Raw genomic sequence first — 20310 nt, 5'->3', positions numbered from 1 at the left:
GGGAGATGAAACCTCCCAAAAATAGTAATAGATCCCGAATATTGAAGGCTGCACCAAATCGGCCAAAATAAGAGTATTTTTTGCATGCAGCCTTCAACATATGGAAATATCACATAGAACCCTTTAATGTTCCTGCCCTTGTTCATTCGACTTATTCTTGAAATTGGAGCATGAGAAGTATTTTACCTATATGCAATGTATGTAATTTTGACAGCAAGAAAATCAGCATGAGAGCAAAAGCCAATCTTTTCACCAAGAATGGTAAACATAGGTGAACTAACAGAGTGGTCATAGTAGAAACAGAAGAAACACCATTCCTATTAGGTGATGACTGCATTTGTTGGGTATCTCCAAGCAAAGAAAATATCAATGAGGTAATGTGGACTCAGATACAATTGACTTTATTAGGAGGATGTGTTGTACAAATTCACCAACATCTGTCACGTTGGAAAGAAATAAAACCTTTGGGATGCTCTTGCAAATATGGCCCCTTAAGCAAGTATGATGACTGAGAAAATTCTTTGGGAGGCAATATAATAAAATATGATTATACATCACTTCGATCCAGTGGTTCTCTTGGGAACGAGATAAGAAGAAAATATTGAATTAATTATAGCTAACATTATTATATCAAATGAAAAGTATTACTTTTCAGTGAGAGGCATTGTAGAGAATAACTACATATTAGCTGACATATAACTGAAGCAGGAAAAAAGTTAGGTTAGCCAAATTCTGTAAATTAAAATGAGTGTGTCTAATTAAATATATTCCTCTGTACAACTGTATATTTTATTGAGATGCTCCTAAATTTGATTGTGCATGGGGTATAATCAAGATTGAAATTACAATGTTTGCCAGCAGATAGTAAAAGTGGTGTTAAATCCATTTACCAGCACTTTTACCATTCCAGCGAATTACAGGTTGGTGTATTTTCAGCTCCGATAATACCAGCAATGGAATATCCGATGGCGGAACAACCATTGCCGGTATTACTGGCACAACGGTATTACTGGACAATTACGAGTTGGGAAATGGCAGTAAAACAGCCGTGTTGTGCCAGTAAATAAGGCATATATACCTACATCTAAAAGCAGGCAGTAAATGCATACAGGTGATGAAAATTAGGTCACAGGTGCACCCAGGAAAGGAACAAAAGGACCACACCTTCCCCAAAAACAATTCCCTACACCACCATGCTGCCACTGGTCTCTGTCAGCATTGACATGTAGCTGATCCAGGCCAACATAGAGCTTCAGGGGCTGGAGGACCACCACATGGAACAAAAGGCAGAGGAGAGGCAGAGAAGGATGGCAAGGAGGAGACACCACGCAAGGCATGAACCCATACCCTGGTTAACGGCCTCACCAATGACCCTCTCTGACAGCCAGATCCTCACCCTGTACCACCTCAACAGGGAGACTATTGCAGATATGCTGAACCAGATCCTGGATGACATAGGGATCAGGATCGGCACCAGGACAGCCACGGAGGGGCATAGAAGCCCACAGACCTGGAATTTGGGTGAGTACATGTTTCATCACACAAACCTTACTGTTCAAGTGACATGCAATGGGGGGACCCCACACATAGAGATTGCATCACCGGACAAGGCCCTGTACATGCAGGACCCACCCACACACCCCCACATGACACGCTGCAACCCACGGGAGTAGGACATACAGCAGTAAATGTCCAAGCCATGCTTCCCCAACAGGCTAGCCAGACCCACTGGACTACAGGAAGCAGAATGCAACATCACACATCTCACAACATACATGGGCTGCAAACGGGGGCAAAATATGTCAAGGGGTGTCCCAAGAGCCAGGGAAAAAGGGAGATGATAGTTGGCAACACACTCAATGACCACGGTTACCATCCATTCAAAGTAAAACCACATAGTACAACAATACACAAGGAGATAAGGAGATTAGTTGCTCCAATGGTACTCTGAAATGTTGAGTAGCCTGTCCACTCCGAAACACCCTTGGTGTGAGCTGAGGAGTGCGGGGAATGACTAAGTGTACAGCAGACAAACACCAGTGGAGCTCCTGAGGTGTCCGTTATGTAAAGGTCTGAAGAACACTGCCATACATGGAATGACATTCTAATAAACTGCAACTGAGGGACATGACACTGGCATTCAAAATGACATGTACTCATGTGACCATTTATATGAATTCATCATGGAATCCACACAGGTGACCTACACATGTAGCCCAGACTGCCATCAGCAAACATGCATGGGAGCAATGCATAGGCCCTAACCACCCACCAAGGCATGCTGCCCTGTATATCATCAACCATCAAAGCAACAAGTGCTGGCTGTGTGATGTGTGCAAGATGTCCCATGACAGACTGAACACCCCCCCTTGTAAGTTCATAAATATATACTATGGAAACAAAATAAGATCACAAGACACGGAGATAGATACTTAAACAGAAAACAGTTTATTATGCATGGCAGGGGAAGTCACCTGCTCACTAACAAAAGCCAAGGCCCCAGCACTCATCTGTCACACTAGCAATGAGCCCTCTAGCAACCGCACCCAACACAACATAGCACTGAGAGTTCCCACGCTCCTCTACTGAACAGAAATCCACTGTTTATACATAGTGGCACTGGCATACATTACATAGGTAGAAGCATTCCATGAAAAAAGCATGCTTCTGCTTACATGCATACATTTCAACATTGCTGTGTACTGTGCTGGAACACATTCTAAGAAAGCAAGGCATATTGCAAACATTCCTGTCGGTCATACAAGTCATCCTAAGTCTGCAGAAACTAAAACATCAGTCATGCTATCTCTTCCTACCACAATCATGGCTGTATTCTCTGCTCGAGAATAGCTAACTGTCTGCCAAAACGCAAGTTCTTATAATAACATCTATTCGCTGTGTTCAGCTGCGTTAAGCATTTTCGCATTGGCACACAAACATATATAGCGCTTCGAAACTAGAATTTGTGCTATACATATTAACAAGTATATCTTCATTATATCTTTTTGCATGGCTCTCAGCAAATGTTGATCCATGATACCTCAGAACAACCATATTGCTAAATCGATTTTACATTAATGGATGAATGAATTAGCTCATGCTAACCATAAAAAATTGCAGATTGACACCCTGAGTGGTTGACTCCAGATGCAAGGACTGGAAAGTGAAATAGTCTTGTGCGATGACACATGGGACATGCATGCACAGACTGTCTATCGAGATGCTGCTGTTACAGGCAACACATCCACAGATCTTCGTGATTTATGCCTACATCTTTTCCCCTTGCAGGTGACTCTGGATACCCACAGCTTCCATGGCTAATGACTCTTCTGAGGAATCCCCAGACACCACGGGAGGTGGAATACAACCGGGCACACATGTGGACTGGGGTGTTTGTTCAGCCTTTGGCCTGTGAAAGGCTTGCTTCCGATGTTTAAACTGGTCTGGGAGTGCACTCATTCGGCAGAACATTTCCCATCTCCCGGGTCCTGACATGCCAACCCCCTATGGAGGATGACGCAGTGCCTGCGGGTGCCACTCATGTTTACATGTTCCTGTGGATGAATTTGATTTGAAAATAACATCTATTCGCTGTGTTCAGCTGCGTTAAGCATTTTCGCATTGGCAGACAAACATATATAGCGCTTCGGAACTAGAATTTGTGCTATACATATTAACAAGTATATCTCCATTATATCTTTCTGCATGGCTCCCAGCAAATGTTGATCCATGATAGCTCAGAACAACCATATTGCTCAATCGATTTTACATTAATGGATGAATGGATTAGCTCATGATAACCATAAAATATTGCAGATTGACACCCTGAGTGGTTGACTCCAGATGCAAGGACTGGAAAGTGAAATAGTCTTGTGCGATGACACATGGGACATGCATGCACAGACTGTCTATCGAGATGCTGCTGTTACAGGCAACACATCCACAGATCTTCATGATTTATGCCTACATCTTTTCCCCTTGCAGGTGACTCTGGATACCCACAGCTTCCATGGTTAATGACTCTTCTGAGGAATCCCGAGATGCCACGGAAGGTGGCATCAACCGGGCACACATGTGGACTGGGGTGTCTGTTCAGCCTTTGGACTGTGAAAGGCTTGCTTCCAATGTTTAAACTGTTCTGGGAGTGCTCTCTTTCGGCAGAACATTCCCCATCTCCCAGATTCTGACATGTCAACCCCCTGTGGAGGATGACGCAGTGCCTGCGGGTGCCACTCATGTATACATGTTCCTGTGGATGAATTTGATTTGAAAATAACATCTATTCGATGTATTCAGCTGCGTTAAGCATTTTCGCATTGGCACACAAACATATATAGCGCTTCAAAACTAGAATTTGTGCTATACATATTAACAAGTATATCTTCATTGTATCTTTCTGCATGGCTCCCAGCAAAATGTTGATCCATGATAACTGAGAACAACCATATTGCTAAATAGATTTTACATTAATGGATGAATGGATTAGCTCATGCTAACCATAATAAATTGTAGATTGACACCCTGAGTGGTTGACTCCAGATGCAAGGACTGGAAAGTGAAATAGTCTTTTGCGATGACACATGGGACATGCATGCACAGACTGTCTATCGAGATGCTGCTGTTACAGGCAACACATCCACAGATCTTCATGATTTATGCCTACATCTTTTCCCCTAGCGGGTGACTCTGGATACCCATAGCTTCCATTGATAATGACTCTTCTGAGGAATCCCCAGATGCCAAGGGTGGTGTAGTGATACACAAAATTGCAACCTTGCCAATCAGGGCTTTAGATGACAGCATTAGCCGCTGAAAGCCAATAGTGTATTCAAAGTATGTGCTAAAAATGCTGACAGTAGTCTGTTGTAGCACTTCCATTATGCAGTAGTGAGCTACAAGGAATATGCAGGCCTAGTATGAGTGATAGGTCACATTATTCATTGTTGATAGACAGGCAGGGAGAGGGCCCTAGCTCTGTAGCTAATGGACATTTTTGGAGTGTTTGGAACATTATGGCACCTATATAGCGCTTAGATAGCCAGTCTTAAGCGCTATAAACACTAAGCTATGAGTGCATGCCTTTTAGAGCTTGCAGATGGGGTTAATACATCCCTGCTTCCCTTAGAATATTCTGCCTCACTAACGGTAGCCCTGCATGGCCCCAAGCTAATCTTCCTTTTCTCTGGGAAGGCACTGATAAGACATTCCTCAGCTTTCGCGCAGATGGGGCAGGGAGGGGCTCAGAAGAAGCACAGTGGAAATTAACAGAGCTGGGTTTTTTCCATGAGCCAGCCTATATTTTGCACAGGGAAAGTTCTGGAACTGTGCGTCACGGACGGGCAGCACGAGATTATAAAATACACATGCTCACATGACTCGGGTGGGAGATCGTCCTGTGGACTTGGTTCGAGCAGATCAAGTGCCCAGAATTGGAGCTCTGACGGCACTCCTTCAGCTCTGTCCTCTGAGTGGGGCTTGACAGCTAGATTGTGAGGGCCAAGGTCTCCTAGTGCTGATTAAAGGGGCGTAAGACTGTGTTTCTCTATATTTCTCTATGTTTATCTAAGTTCCATGTTTCTCTATATTTTGCATTTCTCTAAGTTTTGTGCTTTGTAATCTTCTCTAACTTGAATCCCAAATGTATATGAAATTCACTGTTTAGAATAAATACTAAAACTTATTGAAAGGTGTCATTTGTCACTAGCATGAGATCACTGCTCAGCACAATAGAACCTGTATTTTGGGCTGAATTGGGTATTTTTTGCTCTCAAAGGGCTGGCCCCGAGGAAGATTTTGCCCATATCAAGACAGGTGGTGGCATCAACCGGGCACACGTGTGGACTGGGGTGTCTGTTCAGCCTTTGGCCTGTGAAAGGCTTGCTTCCGATGTTTAAACTGGTCTGGGAGTGCACTAATTCGACAGAACATTCCCCATCTCCCGGGTCCTGACATGTCAACCCCTGTGGAGGATGACACAGTGCCTGCGGGTGCCACTCATGTTTACATGTTCCTGTGGATGGATTTGATTTGAAAATAACATCTATTCGCTGTGTTCAGCTGCGTCAAGCATTTTTGCATTGGCAGACAAACATATATAGTGCTTCAAAACTAGAATTTGTGCTATACATATTAACAAGTCAAGTATATCTTCATTATATCTTTCTGCATGGCTCCCAGCAAATGTTGATCCATGATAGCTCAGAACAACCATATTGCTAAATCGATTTTACATTAATGGATGAATGGATTAGCTCATGCTAACCATAAAAAATTGCAGATTGACACCCTGAGTGGTTGACTCCAGATGCAAGGACTGGAAAGTGAAATAGTCTTGTGCGATGACACATGGGACATGCATGCACAGACTGTCTATCGAGATGCTGCTGTTACAGGCAACACATCCACAGATCTTCATGATGTATGCCTACATCTTTTCCCCTTGCAGGTGACTCTGGATACCCACAGCTTCCATGGCTAATGACTCTTCTGAGGAATCCCCAGACACCACGGGAGGCGGAATACAACCGGGCACACGTGTGGACTGGGGTGTCTGTTCAGCCTTTGGCCTGTGAAAGGCTTGCTTCCAATGTTTAAACTGTTCTGGGAGTGCACTCTTTCGGCAGAACATTCCCCATCTCCCAGATTCTGACATGTCAACCCCCTGTGGAGGATGACGCAGTGCCTGCGGGTGCCACTCATGTTTACATGTTCCTGTGGATGAATTTGATTTGAAAATAACATCTATTCGCTGTGTTCAGCTGTGTTAAGCATTTTCGCATTGGCACACAAACATATATAGCTCTTCGAAACTAGAATGTGTGCTATACATATTAACAAGTATATCTCCATTATATCTTTCTGCATTGCTCCCAGCAAATGTTGATCCATGATAGCTCAGAACAACCATATTGCTAAATCGATTTTACATTAATGGATGAATGGATTAGCTCATGCTAACCATAAAATATTGCAGATTGACACCCTGAGCGGTTGACTCCAGATGCAAGGACTGGAAAGTGAAATAGTCTTGTGCGATGACACATGCATGCACAGACTGTCTATCGAGATGCTGCTGTTACAGGCAACACATCCACAGATCTTTATGATTTATGCCTACATCTTTTCCCCTTGCAGGTGAATCTGGATACCCACAGCTTCCATGGTTAATGACTCTTCTGAGGAATCCCCAGACGCCATGGGAGGTGGCATACAACCGGGCACACGTGTGGACTGGGGTGTCTGTTCAGCCTTTGGCCTATGAAAGTCTTGCTTCCGATGTTTAAACTGGTCTGGGAGTGCACTCATTCTGCAGAACATTCCCCATCTCCCGGATTCTGACATGTCAACCCCCTGTGGAGGATGATGCAGTGCTTGCGGGTGCCAGTCATGTTTACATGCTCCTGTGGATTCATTTGATTTGAAAAAAATGCTGATCTTTCAAGCATGGTTTGAGCTAGTTTAGCTAATCATGCCGCTACACACTTCATGATTCCAACTACCTTAACATGTCAGGGTGCTTCCCTCATAAAGGTCCCTTATAATGCGAGCCTTATTAAAGCCCCTCAACACCCTCAAAAATTCAACTGGTACTCGTGAACACTCACTCACTTTGCATGTAAAAATCACAACTACATCATGGAAGAAGATGTAGCTGTGATGTGTGCAACAGAGACATGGCTTAATGATTCCTGTGGCCCCAAGATATGCTTAGCCACTCCACCAGTATACAATTTCTTTTACAAACATTGGGAGGCGGTTAAGGGTGAGGGCATTGCCATTTTGGCTAAAAACTATCTTCAAGTCTTCGAGGCCCCCACAAATTGTACAGTATGTGAGCCCTTATTGCAAAAGCTTACCCCTAATGATTACAGCTGCATAAATATTGTCCTGATCTATCGCCCTCCGTCCAGCATGCCAAAGTTTAACGAGGAGATAGCTCACCTTGTAGCTCCCTTTAAAACACCTAACACCATTACCATACTGTTAGGCAATATCAATCGCCTGCTAAAAGATGACCTTGACAAAGAAGCCCTCGATTTAGAAAGACAACTAAAAAACATGACCTTCACCATACATAACACTGAGGTCATTCACTGAGAAGGAAGAATCCTAGATTGGGTGGCATCAAGAAACACCACAATGGAAATCATTGCTACCAAAGCATGTATTTGGTCCAATCACTCCTTTGTAAGGTGTTTGATCGAGCTTCTTGGTAAAATAGAGAGGACACATAATCCACTCAAAAGAATAGTTAGTTGCAAGCTGAACAGGATCAACCCAGTAAATCTAGACCACTGCATTATATCAATCATGGCCTGCACCACAGACACCAATTCACCTGATGTATAGGTGCTGGAATATAGTTTACAACTTAACCCTGTCCTGGACAAAATGGCCCCTATGAAATCTAAGGGCGTTAGAGACAATGTGATACATCAGAGATGGTTTAACTCTGCCCTAACTAAACTCAAGAGGAGATAAAACAGAAAGAGCAAGTTTGGGAAAAGAACAGATCAGAAGAGAACAACCTATCGTGGAAGCCATTACAACACACTTACAAAAACAAATTTATGAAGCAAAAAGAAACCTTTTCGATAACAAAATTGCAGGTGCAGAGAACAATTCCAGAAAACTCTTTGAGATATATAGGAATTTTGAGAAGCCTACATTTCAGACCCAGTCTATCACTACATCTAACAAAGTCTGTGGGAAGATTCAATTTGCTTCCAGAGATAAATCAATGCTGCACGTGACAAAATAAGCTATAATACAAACACTGAGACTTGGTTGGAAACTCAGATGCCGGTACATACCAAGGGCCCTCACTTCAATGTCAACCCTGTTACAGGAGCAGAGATGAAACCATCCTGGGAAATATGCGCCCGACTTCATGTATGGCAATATTATTCCCTCGAAACTCATCCTAGCTAACTTTAAAATCTTTGCCTCATTCTTGGTCTATTTTGTAAACACATCATTTAGATGGAATTTAGTACCTGATGCTATTAAGCAGGTGTTGGTTACACCATTCATCAACAAACCAGGCCTATGTCCGACAGATCCAGGTAATCTACGCCCCATCACTAACACCCACTTTCTGTTGAAAATCGTGGATAAATAGTTATACTCCAATTTCAAAAACATAGTGAAGCTTCAGCTATTCTCCACCCAAATCAATCAGGGTTCAGGAGCAACCACGGGACAGAAAGTGCCCTCCTAGACCTTCAGACCAATATGTTGGATGTGATGGAGAGAAGTGGGTTAGGGCTGTTGATTTTACTGGATCTGTCGGCAACTTTCGACCTGCTACACCATGAATGCCTACTGGCATCACTAGCCACCCTCAGAAACTGTTGAGTTGACGCCTCAGATTGGATCTGTTCTTTTTTGAAAAACAGGCTGTTTAGTGTATGTTGGGGTGAAGCTAGCTCAGAATCAGAATTAATACACTGTGGCGTCCCCCAGGGGGCATTTTTATCCCTGTCACTATTCAACCTCTACATCAAACCTTTCTGCGACCTGCTGACTTCTACAGGAATCTATTTTACAAACTATGCTTACAACACTCAGCTCTTTATGGAGTTGAGTGGGGATTACAGCAAAGATCCCGTCAGGCTAGAACACATTTACGGTCTTGTTGAAGCCGGGATGTCAAAACACTGGATGTGTCTGAACTGCAAAAAAACTGAGCTGATGTTTTTTGGCTCCCCACAGGTTAGAGACAAACTCGAACCTAAATATGCCAGTATGGCAATTGTTGGGAACTGTATAAAAGTTGTAAAAAAAAGTGAACACTTTAGGAGTCCACCTGGAAGCTTCTCTCGGTGCGGAAACACACATGGAAGAAATTGTGCACAATTCTCCAAACCACCTCACAGTGTTATGGCTTATCAATCTTTCCTTATCACCTAATAACTGTAAAACCTTAGTCAGAGCCATTATCCTGCACCGATCTGACTATTGTAACGCGCTGTTGAATGGAGCTAACAAGAACTGTATAAACAGACTCCAAGTCCTTCAAAATGAAGCAGTTTGCATGGTCTGGGATATACCAAGGAAAGACCATGTCTCTGGTGCTAGGAAGAATTTCCACTTGCTAGCGGTCAAGGAGAGAATACACTTCAAGGTACTCTCCCTGGCCCACAAATGCATCTATAGTGAGGGACCTGTGCACCTCAAAGATCGCTTTAAAGTGTATGACCCCCTGAAATTCTGCTGCTCAAGCAACTGTGGATACTTGGTTATCCCACATAGTAAGCGAGCAAAAGAAAACGGGCGTTCTTTCTCTTCTCTTACAGCGCACGCCTGGAATGCTCTACACTTGGAGCTACAGTTAGAAAAACAAATGGTCGCCTTTCGAAAAAAGCTGAAGATGCTCCTGTTTGAATAGCTAGCCCTTTCGTATCCTCCCCAGGGATCGCCTCTTGATATAGCTTACCAGGTCAAGCAGCATACCTAAACCTCCCAGACACCTGCAGCCTTGAGCTGTTTTCCTAATTTGTAGAGTACAAGCTCTGTGGACTACTGACTTTTTCTGCCAGCGGTTGTTTCAAAGCACTTTAAGTCACCATTACCCAGCAGCTGAAGCAGCTGAATATTTGCTAACTCGAGAAGATGACATCAAAGAACTCTTTGCCCCACAGGGCTCTACACTTAATCCTTTCAAAAGACTTAATAGTGGAAAAACAGATTTAAGATCATTATTTTTTAAACTGGAAAAATTGAGTATAAAAGAAATTAATACATTTTTGGAGAAAACAACTTTGAACGACTATCTTCAAGAACGCAAAAGACCTAGAGGCCTTTGAATACTAATCTTACCTGACTTTGAGGATCCTTTAGATACAGACCTACTATCACAATGGAAAACAAATCTCACAACAAGCTCAAACAAAATGTTCCAATTATTATTGGAACATGCTACGCGAGAACATACTCGCACTGTTACAGAAATTGATAAATTAAAAGAACAAATTAATTTATTCGACGCTCCTAGTGCGACGATTGATATGAATTTTAAGACACTTTATGATACACTTCGTAAACACCAAGATGAGGTTAAATTGAGAAAGTCTCATAAATTCTCAAGAGATGATAGAGACTATAGAGACAACAGAATATATACCTACCAGGCTAAATATGATGAGGTCTCTAGATCACGCTCCAGTAGTATTGCTTCAACACCAGTTAGCTCAGATTCAGATAGTGACTCAGAGTTACAGACCCCCAGTGGATCCAATCCTGAAATTGGAGCTTCTTCAGCTTCACATGAAATTGTAAAAGAAGATTTAGAAGATTCAGAATTGACTCCATTGGTTCCGACAGGCCCTTCTCCTTTTTTGGAGCAACTCAGGCGCTACAAGAAGGGCAATCGAATTGCAGCAGCCAAAAAAGTGCCATTTCAAACTCCAGTTTCCACAAATATTGCAATCCCAGGTATACAACAAGGGGTACAAGGGGTACAAGGGGCGGTAGGCCCAGGCAGCGGAAATGATCCCCCATCTCGAAGACTCACCAGAGCAATGTCTGAGCAAAAACTTTCCAATCAAAATCCTTGAATCTGATCACCAACCGTAGCTCATATTCACTCTCCCCAGCCAAAACAACTGTCCTAAATAGGGGCCTTTCATTTGTACCCTCAGCCACTAATAATTTTGTGGATATTCAAATAGACCTCTTCAAAGTTATTTGCAAATTAAAATTAAAAAATTCTTTTCTACGCAAGTTCGTAATTAGAAACCACTGCCACCAACACCTACTCCATCTCAAATTTCACTTCAGACACTGCTTACAACCCATGTTCTAATGACCTTGGAAGACTTTGAACCTCAATCCCAAATTAGCATTACACAAGTACTCAAAGAATTGGACATTGTTCAACAAAATGTATGCATCGAGGAAATCACTAGAAAATCCAAATTTTCGCCATCCTTTCCTTCTGACAATATCTTACCAGGCGGTAATTAAAGATATACACAGATTGGAAGATTCAAGTTTGACACGTATATCGCATGGCACTATTAATTTAAATAAATCTGAATTTCAGGCAATGTAACAGTTGTCATGCAATCCTGATTTAATCATTAAAGAGGCTGATAAGGGTGGCAATGTTGTTGTTGTGAATAGATCTGATTACATCGCGATGGGTTTGTGTCACCTTTATTCAGGAGGTTGTTACCTAGCACTTACAAATAACCCTTTAGCTGAAATTCACACTATGGCGAACCAACCAATCTTGAACTGGTACAAACTTGGCATGTTAACGGATGTGGAAAGACACTTCCTCACGGTGGATGGACCCATTATGCCAACGGTTTATTTCCTTCCGAAAATTCATAAATAATTTGTAGATATTCCAGAAGGGAGACCTATTGTTAGTGGAGGTGGTGGTGTTTTAGAACCTATTTCTATTTACATCAATAAATTCTTATTACCAGTTGTGCTAACGACCCCTACATATATCAGAGACACAATGCATGTATTGGAAATTCTTGATAACCTTACTTTTCAGAACAAATGTTGGTTGGTTACTTTGGACGTAAAAGCATTGGATACTTCCATAGACCATTTGAAAGCATTACAAACTGTAATTTATTTTATTTCGAGAATCATCTGCTTCCTACTTTGAACAGATAGAAATGGTGAAAGAACTTTTATTATTTACTTTGCAAAACAATGGCCCTCATTACGACCCTGGCGGAAAGTAACTGACATGACCGCCATAGCGTAAATAGCGTTTCCGCCACTGCACGATGGAGGAAAGTGCGGCTAATTCTGACCCATCGGGCACGAGCATTACGCCATGGCGGAAGTGCAAAGTCCGCGATGGCGGAAATGACCCCAAAACGCCCCTTACTGCCGTCGTACGTCGCCCTAGGTGCAATTCCGCCACCCATCTTAGCGGTCACCGTAATGAGCGGTCAGCGCAAATTACGGTCACCGTAAATATACGGAAACGGAAGTAAAAACATGGGGCCGGAACGGGAAACAGCACGCCGTACACCTATAAAATCAGAATCCCAACACAACCATTAAAAATCCGACCCTGAGACACATCCCAACCCGTCAGCCACCCCATTTAAAAAAATAAATATGGGAAAAGTTGCTAAAAAAGCGTGCGATCGCAAGCGGCAGGTCCACTTCTCCCATGAGGAACTCACTGTGCTCATTGAGACCCTCCAGGAGAATGCTGCCGTCGTCTTCTCGACGCAAATGACGAGGACGGCACTTGCGAACAAGAAGGCCATATGGGCCCTGGTGGCACAGCGGGTAAGTGCGGTGGGGACCGCACCCCGCAACCCACAGCAATGCAGAAAGCGATGGGACGACCTACGGATACTCGTCCGGAGCATACTCTCTGCCAACCGGAACATTGCCACAGCTACCGGGGGAGGATCGGAATCACCCATCAAGTTGACCCCCTGGGAAGAAATCTGTGCCTCCACCATTGGAATGGAGAGCATAGAGGGAGTCGGAGGGATGGAGAAAGGAGTGCAGACATCCGAAGAATCAGGTAGGTGGCCCAAATAAAACTATGCCAAATCCACAATTACCAACCATGTGAAGTACCATGTGTCCCCATAGTGCAATAGAAACACATGTCCAGGAGAACGACCACATACATTGCCATGACAGCGCCCCTTAAAAGTCAGATTAAATACATAAATATTTAAAAATCCCAAAAACACACTCTACATGTGCAGCATGCACACCCTAACTGCAGACTGCAAAATAACTGCATCCCCAATCCACACAAAAATGAGACCACCTCCAAGGCCCTGACCCAAATCACCCCCAGGTACCACCCCAATGCATGTGATACAATTGCCATTACAATTACCACAGACCCATAAATAATGCTCACCCTCCTTTACTCCACCACAGGGTCCGATTCCAACGACGAGCTTCAGGACACCCCTACCAGCACACCTGCAAAGAGGGCCAAGACCAACGGCCAAAGACCCTCCACCTCAGCTGCACGGATCAAGACACGGCAGCAGCACAAATCGAGTGGCAGCACACTGGAGGGGACTCCAACAGGCACCCCAGCAGCCAGCATGTCCACAACAGCAGCACCACAGGTCCCCCCAACGGATGCCACAGAAGGCACTGCTTCTGGTGGCAGCAGCACCCTAGGTGACACTGCATTCATGCCAGCATGCTCCGACACAGAAAACGGTGCTGTCGAAGTAGGACACATCCATGACCTGTCTCAATCCCCCTGTTTGTATCATCCCGTACACCATGAGGAAACCACGCAGGGGCACCCACAAGACGACGACTGGCCAATCCCCACAAGGCCTGTGGCAAGGCAACATGAGGCGTCCAGCCCCTCTGTGACACCACCGCAAATGGGCATGGCCCAGCAGAGACAACAGTCCCTCGAGCAGATGATTGTGCAACAGCAGCAACTGGCCACGCTCCTCAAGGAGCATGCTGCTGAATGTGGGGGTTCTAAGGCAGCCATTGAAACATCTACTGAGACACTTAGGGCAGAAATGGAGCGAAGTACCGAGAGCCTGAGGGCAGAAATGGAGAGAAGTACCGAGAGCCTGAGGGGACAAATGGAGAGAAGCACCGAGAGCCTGAGGGGACAAATGGAGAGAAGCACCGAGAGCCTGAGGGGGGAACTGCATGCGACATCCAAAGACGTATGTGGTGAACTTGCCGCTGTGCGCTGTGTGCTCACTGAGCTCTCACAAACCCTTAGGGACATGCATGGACGTGAGCAGGCAGAGACATCATCCGTTGCAAGTTCCGTCCAGGGCAGCCCCCAACGTAGATCTGGGAGGAACCGGCGCTCCACAGGCAGGGGTGCCCCTGATACCCGGAGAGGGGGCTTGCAATAGCGTCTGCCCACTGACAATGAGCGTCATTGGACACTGGTGTTCGGGGGGGAGGTAGGAGGGTGGAGGGGGTGTGTTGTGCTTCATTGGGTGGCGGGTCGATTGGGTGTGTAATGTCATTTCACATCTGCAATACAATTCTTCATATTCATCCAATGAGATGTGTGGACATAGATCTCTGTGTACGAGGCCTATCTTGGCGTACAGTCCACATTGTGCATGTTCCAGACACACACAGTGCCACAAGTCCCGTGTCCATGTAACAGCCACCAGGCGTGAGTGCTAGAAGTATGCATCTATGAGATTCTGACGTAATTCACGGGCCTCCTGTGCCTCGCGGACCCTTTGAGGTGCTGCCACATCCCCGCCCTCATCATGACCATCTTCAGGTGCTTGCAGTTCTGCGTCGGGGGGCATGGCCACATTCCTACGTACGCACATGTTGTGTAGCATGACACATGCCATGACCATCTTTGCAACCTTCTCATGGCGGTACAGGAGTGCCCCGCCAGACCTGCTGAGGCAGCGGAAACGAGCCTTCAGTAGGCCGAATGCCTGTTCTATGACCACACGGTACGTGAGTGGGCATGGTTGTAGTCCTCCTCATGCTGGTCCTGTGGGTTCCGGATTGGTGTAAGGAGCCATCTCTTCAGTGGATACCCGGCATCACCTGTATGTGGACAACAAAGGATGTTTGTGGAATGTCATTGCTACGTACGCATCCCCCCCTTCCTGCCAGGTCATTCACGCATCACCTACCCCACATACTCATGCATTAAATGAGACTCACCGAGTAGCCAGGATCGATGCCCTGCGTGTCGCTCCATGTAGCGTGGTATTCTAGAGTTCCGCAAGACCATAGAATCATGTGTTGATCCTGGAAATCGGGCACAACAATGTGTAAAGATCCTGTTGGAGTCACACACCATTTGTACATTGATAGAATGATATTGTTTCCGGTTGCGGTACTGGGCCTCCATGGCATGTGGGACAACCAATTCCACATGGGTGCAGTCGATGGCACCAATGCAACCCGGTATGCCGCCAAGTGCATGGAATCCCACTTTTGTGTTTGTAATCTCCTGCTCCGAGCGTGGTAAAGTGATGTAGTCGTCTGAGTGCTTCAGGAGGGCATCAAGCACTTGGAATAGTGTCCGTGAGAATAGTGGCTGTGAAATGCCATGCAACTGTCCGACTGTGTGCTGGTAGGTGCCTGTGGCCAGGAAGTGGAGTACAGACACCACCTTCAGTAGGGGTGGGATGGCGGTTGGGCTATCTATCATGCTGACAAGGTCAGCGTGTGTCATGTCGACAATGGCGGTTATGGTGTCCCGGTCCAAACGGTAGAGGGTGTGGATCTGCTCAGCTGTGAGGTTGAACGGATTAGCTCGGAGGCGTGGGATTGCGGGCTGCCTGCGTGGTGGTAGTGGATGTGCTGGTGGGGCTTGCTGGCCATGCCTTGCCCTCCTCCTCCTCCTCCTGCGTCTCCTCTGTGCGGCCGGTTGTTGTAGTAGTTGGCGTTCGTCTTCTTCTTGAAGTTGGAGTACTTGCAGTGCAATCAGGTCCCCCAGGCCCAACATCGCTAGTCCTGCCGGTAGCATTCTGGAGTGGGTGTGGTTGGGGGAGGGGGTTGGATGTGCAATTTATGTGTTTTCAGGCTGTATAGCCTTCACCTGTGGTGATTCATTCCACCTGTGTCAGCTGCAATGCCTTTCGTGCGAACACGTCCCGCACACGGCGCTGCAATTCGACGCATGCATCTTGCATTTGCATTCATGTTCTTAATCCCGATGGCAGTGAAATATTGGTTTATATGTTAATTCTGCTATGGTCCCATTGTTGCACATACTATATTTGCATTCGCGAGCAGACTTGTGAAGGGTCAGTGGAATGTAGTGCTCGATCAACGGTGGACCCTCATGCAGCACTGTACCGACGTTCACCGACGGGCGGGGAGTCCCATCAGTGATTGAGGCCAGTTACCATTTTCACACACAGCCGCACTACATAGATGTATTTGTGAATACAAGCGTTCACAGATGCCTTTTCGACGTGATGTTGCAAATTAGGAATTCGAAGGACAGCGCTTTCGGTTTTCAACTAGCGGCGTGGAGACGCCCACAGGTCTGACTGGAAATGTAACGTTCTATTGTTGAATGTCCTTGGGACAGGGCCCATGACGAGAATGCAATGATTGATATGATTTGAATGGGATGCGCTATAGCGTAGTGGACGATAAGGCAGGACGTTCCCAAATACATGTGACTTCACTACACAAGGAATCCGGGCAAGAGCACAGTGGATTTTGAAGACTGCATTACGCACAGACTCAATGGAAATTTCGAATGTTATGTGAGTAAATATTCAGGCGTTTTCATACCGGGATGAGGGAATGATGAATGGATGCATGGACAGATGATTTAATTGGGAGTCTGCCATGTACATGGCTATTTGGAATCTATCCCCTTCCCCTGCGCTATGTGATGCAAGGCTGCCATAGTGGGACCATCGTCTGTCTGCCCTTGTTGAACCCTCCCTGTCTCGACGCGCCTTCAATCACTTGTGTCTATGCACGTTGATGATCCCATCTGATGGATCCTGTTCTGACAGGCGCATGCACACAGACACTCGTTTGTAATAGTGTATTCACCTCGATTTGTGTCGTTATGATTCGCAAGTGATTTTTGGGTGCAATTGATCCTTATGAGTGGGCTAGCATGCATATGGTTGTAGGTTTGGTGTGTTGAATGAAGTGAGTAATACATATGAAGTTCGGATGCCCATACTATTATTTTTTTCATTTGGGTGACAGGTATCTCCTCCCCTTCTGCCGCTGCCATCTGTACGCCACTCCTGCAGATGGCTTCTACAGTCGACACCTGCAGCTTCGAGTTAATCAGTGGAGCACCATTACGATCTTATGGGACGATCGCCAATGGCCCACATGCCCTTACGCAGTACTAGTGGCTAGGTGCAGCATACCTAGCTTCCAGCTGGACTAGTGCCTACTTCATGGGACGGCCCTGCGGTCCTAGGCGCTTCCATGTTGCCTTTTTGGACGTTGATGTAGCCCCTGTGTACCATGAAGGTACAGGGCGTCACACAAGGGGAAGCTGGTCATTTATTGCGGATGCAGCCCACAGTAATGATGATCATTTGGGAGTTTATGTTCAAATGGCTGTATGGGCTTGGTGATTTTGATGTGCATTAAATTTATATTCAGATATTAACCGTGTAGCGTTATTCTTTGCTAGTAATGTGGCATATTCCGATTTGTGGCGCGATGTATTGTGAGGTGATCTGCATTGGGTTCCGGCTTCTGGGTACAGTTGTGTGGTACGTGCTTATGCTGATGGTTGGTTTGACTACTGGCATGTGTACAGGGCTGGTGCAGTCTCCCTCAGGTTACTGCTTTGAATGTTGATTTACACTGGTGGCAAGCGATGGGGGACTGTTGTTGTTTTGTCTCATGGGATTTTCAGTTCATTTTGGTGTACTTGCACCTTCAGATGCCTGTGCTGCATCAGTACGGCAATGGTGTGTTGCCAAATGTGGATGGCCACTCACAGGGCACTTGGGGCCCCTGCATGCATTTGTTCGTTGGCATGCATGGGTGACTTGTACATTTCACTGGTTGCATGGTGTGACTACATTGCGCCTACGAGGAGTTGTGCAATGTGGCCAGGGAGTGGAGTACAGGCACTCAGTAGGGCCATTTACGGTTGGTTCGCGATACCGTAGTTCTCGCCATGGCGGAATGGTACTTTCCGCCATGCTTGATGGCGTTAAGTGAATGTCCGCTGGGGTCAGCATTCGCGTACCGTTGCGCCATGGCGGATATTGCGGTTTTGCACGGCGCGCGTGCGCGTACTTGGTGCAGTTAGCATTGGCGTTCACTACGGTGTCGCTAATGGCATCGTACTTTACGGTGACGGGTCATGATCGCAACGGGCGGTATTCGATGGCGGTATTACATTTCCGCCATCGTTTTTCGTATTCCGCCAGGGTCGTAATGAGGGCCAATGTCTTCTTATTCAATAATGTTTATTTTAAACAATTGATTGGCATTGCAATGGAGGCAAGCTTTGCGCCAGCCCTTGCGAATGCCCTTATGCATTATTTTGAGCAGAACTTTGTGTCTTCCAATCCTGCCTTCCAATCATTTATTCACCCATGGAAACGATATATTGATGAAATTATCTTGATTTGGACAGGCACAGAAGCTTCACTCCTTCAATTTGTTTCCTTTTTGAATAGCAACGATTAGGGTCTGCAGTTCACCTCGACTTGTAGTCAGACTCAGATTGTTTTATTGGATCTTTCCATCCAATTAACTGATAATGGCTTGCTAACAAAAACCTTTCACAAATCAACCTCTGTAAATGCAACCTTACATGCCCCAAAGCTGTCATCGAAAACAAGTAATAGCCAATATGTTCTGTTCTTACAGGACTTTGATCGTGAAAGTACTCTCATTAAATCTAGATTTCTTGCAAGAGGGTACCATAACACTTGCCTTGATAAAACTGCAGAAACAGTACGTCAGTTTAATGGAGCGGATTTGTCAGTCTCCAAAAGTCGTGCTAATTCTATGGCTGCTCAAAAAATCAGGTTGATTACTAGATTTAACACTGATAGTCACAAAATCTATAATATTTTGAAGAAACATTGGCACTTCCTCCATCTTGATTCAGACATTTCAAATTGGTTGGACTCTAAACCTAGCATTACGTATAGTAAAGGGAAGTCCCTCAAAAACAAACTCTGCCCATCATTTATGAGTATGCCTTCTCCCACTACCACATGGCTACACTCTGCGAGAATTAAAGGCTTCCACAAATGTGGATGCTGCAACATGTGTAAATTTGCATTTGAGACATCATTGGTCTCCTTTGGTCAACAGGGTGATCATAATGTAGAATCATTCATCAACTGTAATACGAAATGTGTGGTTTATTGTATTATCTGCATTTGTGGGCTTAAATACATTGGAAGTACCATCCGACCACTTAAAATACGCATCCGTGAACATTTGGCTACTATTGGTAGCCAGGATATCAAATATCCACTCGCCAATCATTGGCAAAAAATTCATCAATTGGACTGCAAGGATAATATTCGCTTTGTTGGATTGTCTAAAGTCTCATTGCAACCCAGAGGTGGCAACCAAACTCTGAAACTTCGGCAATTGGAAGCCAGATTAATTTGTAAATATCGAACTGTGTATCATGGATTTAACTCTGTTCATGAAATTTCAATTTCCTTATAAAGCATTTTTTCTGGCATAATTATGTAATCGCCATTTTCATATCATTTTTGATGCCAATGTAATCTCTGGATTTTTGTTATGCAAAAATGTATACTATTATTTCTCTCTCTTTATTGCATTCAAACTGGTCCATATATTTTCTCTCTTAATGGGAAAAAAATTCCCTTGGTGGCACTCAGCAGCGCGCTCATGAAC

The sequence above is a fragment of the Ambystoma mexicanum genome, chromosome 6q, assembly GCF_040938575.1.
Source record: "Ambystoma mexicanum isolate Mex_15411 chromosome 6q, UKY_AmexF1_1, whole genome shotgun sequence".
Classification (NCBI taxonomy): domain Eukaryota; kingdom Metazoa; phylum Chordata; class Amphibia; order Caudata; family Ambystomatidae; genus Ambystoma; species Ambystoma mexicanum.
This window is presented reverse-complemented; position numbering follows the sequence as displayed.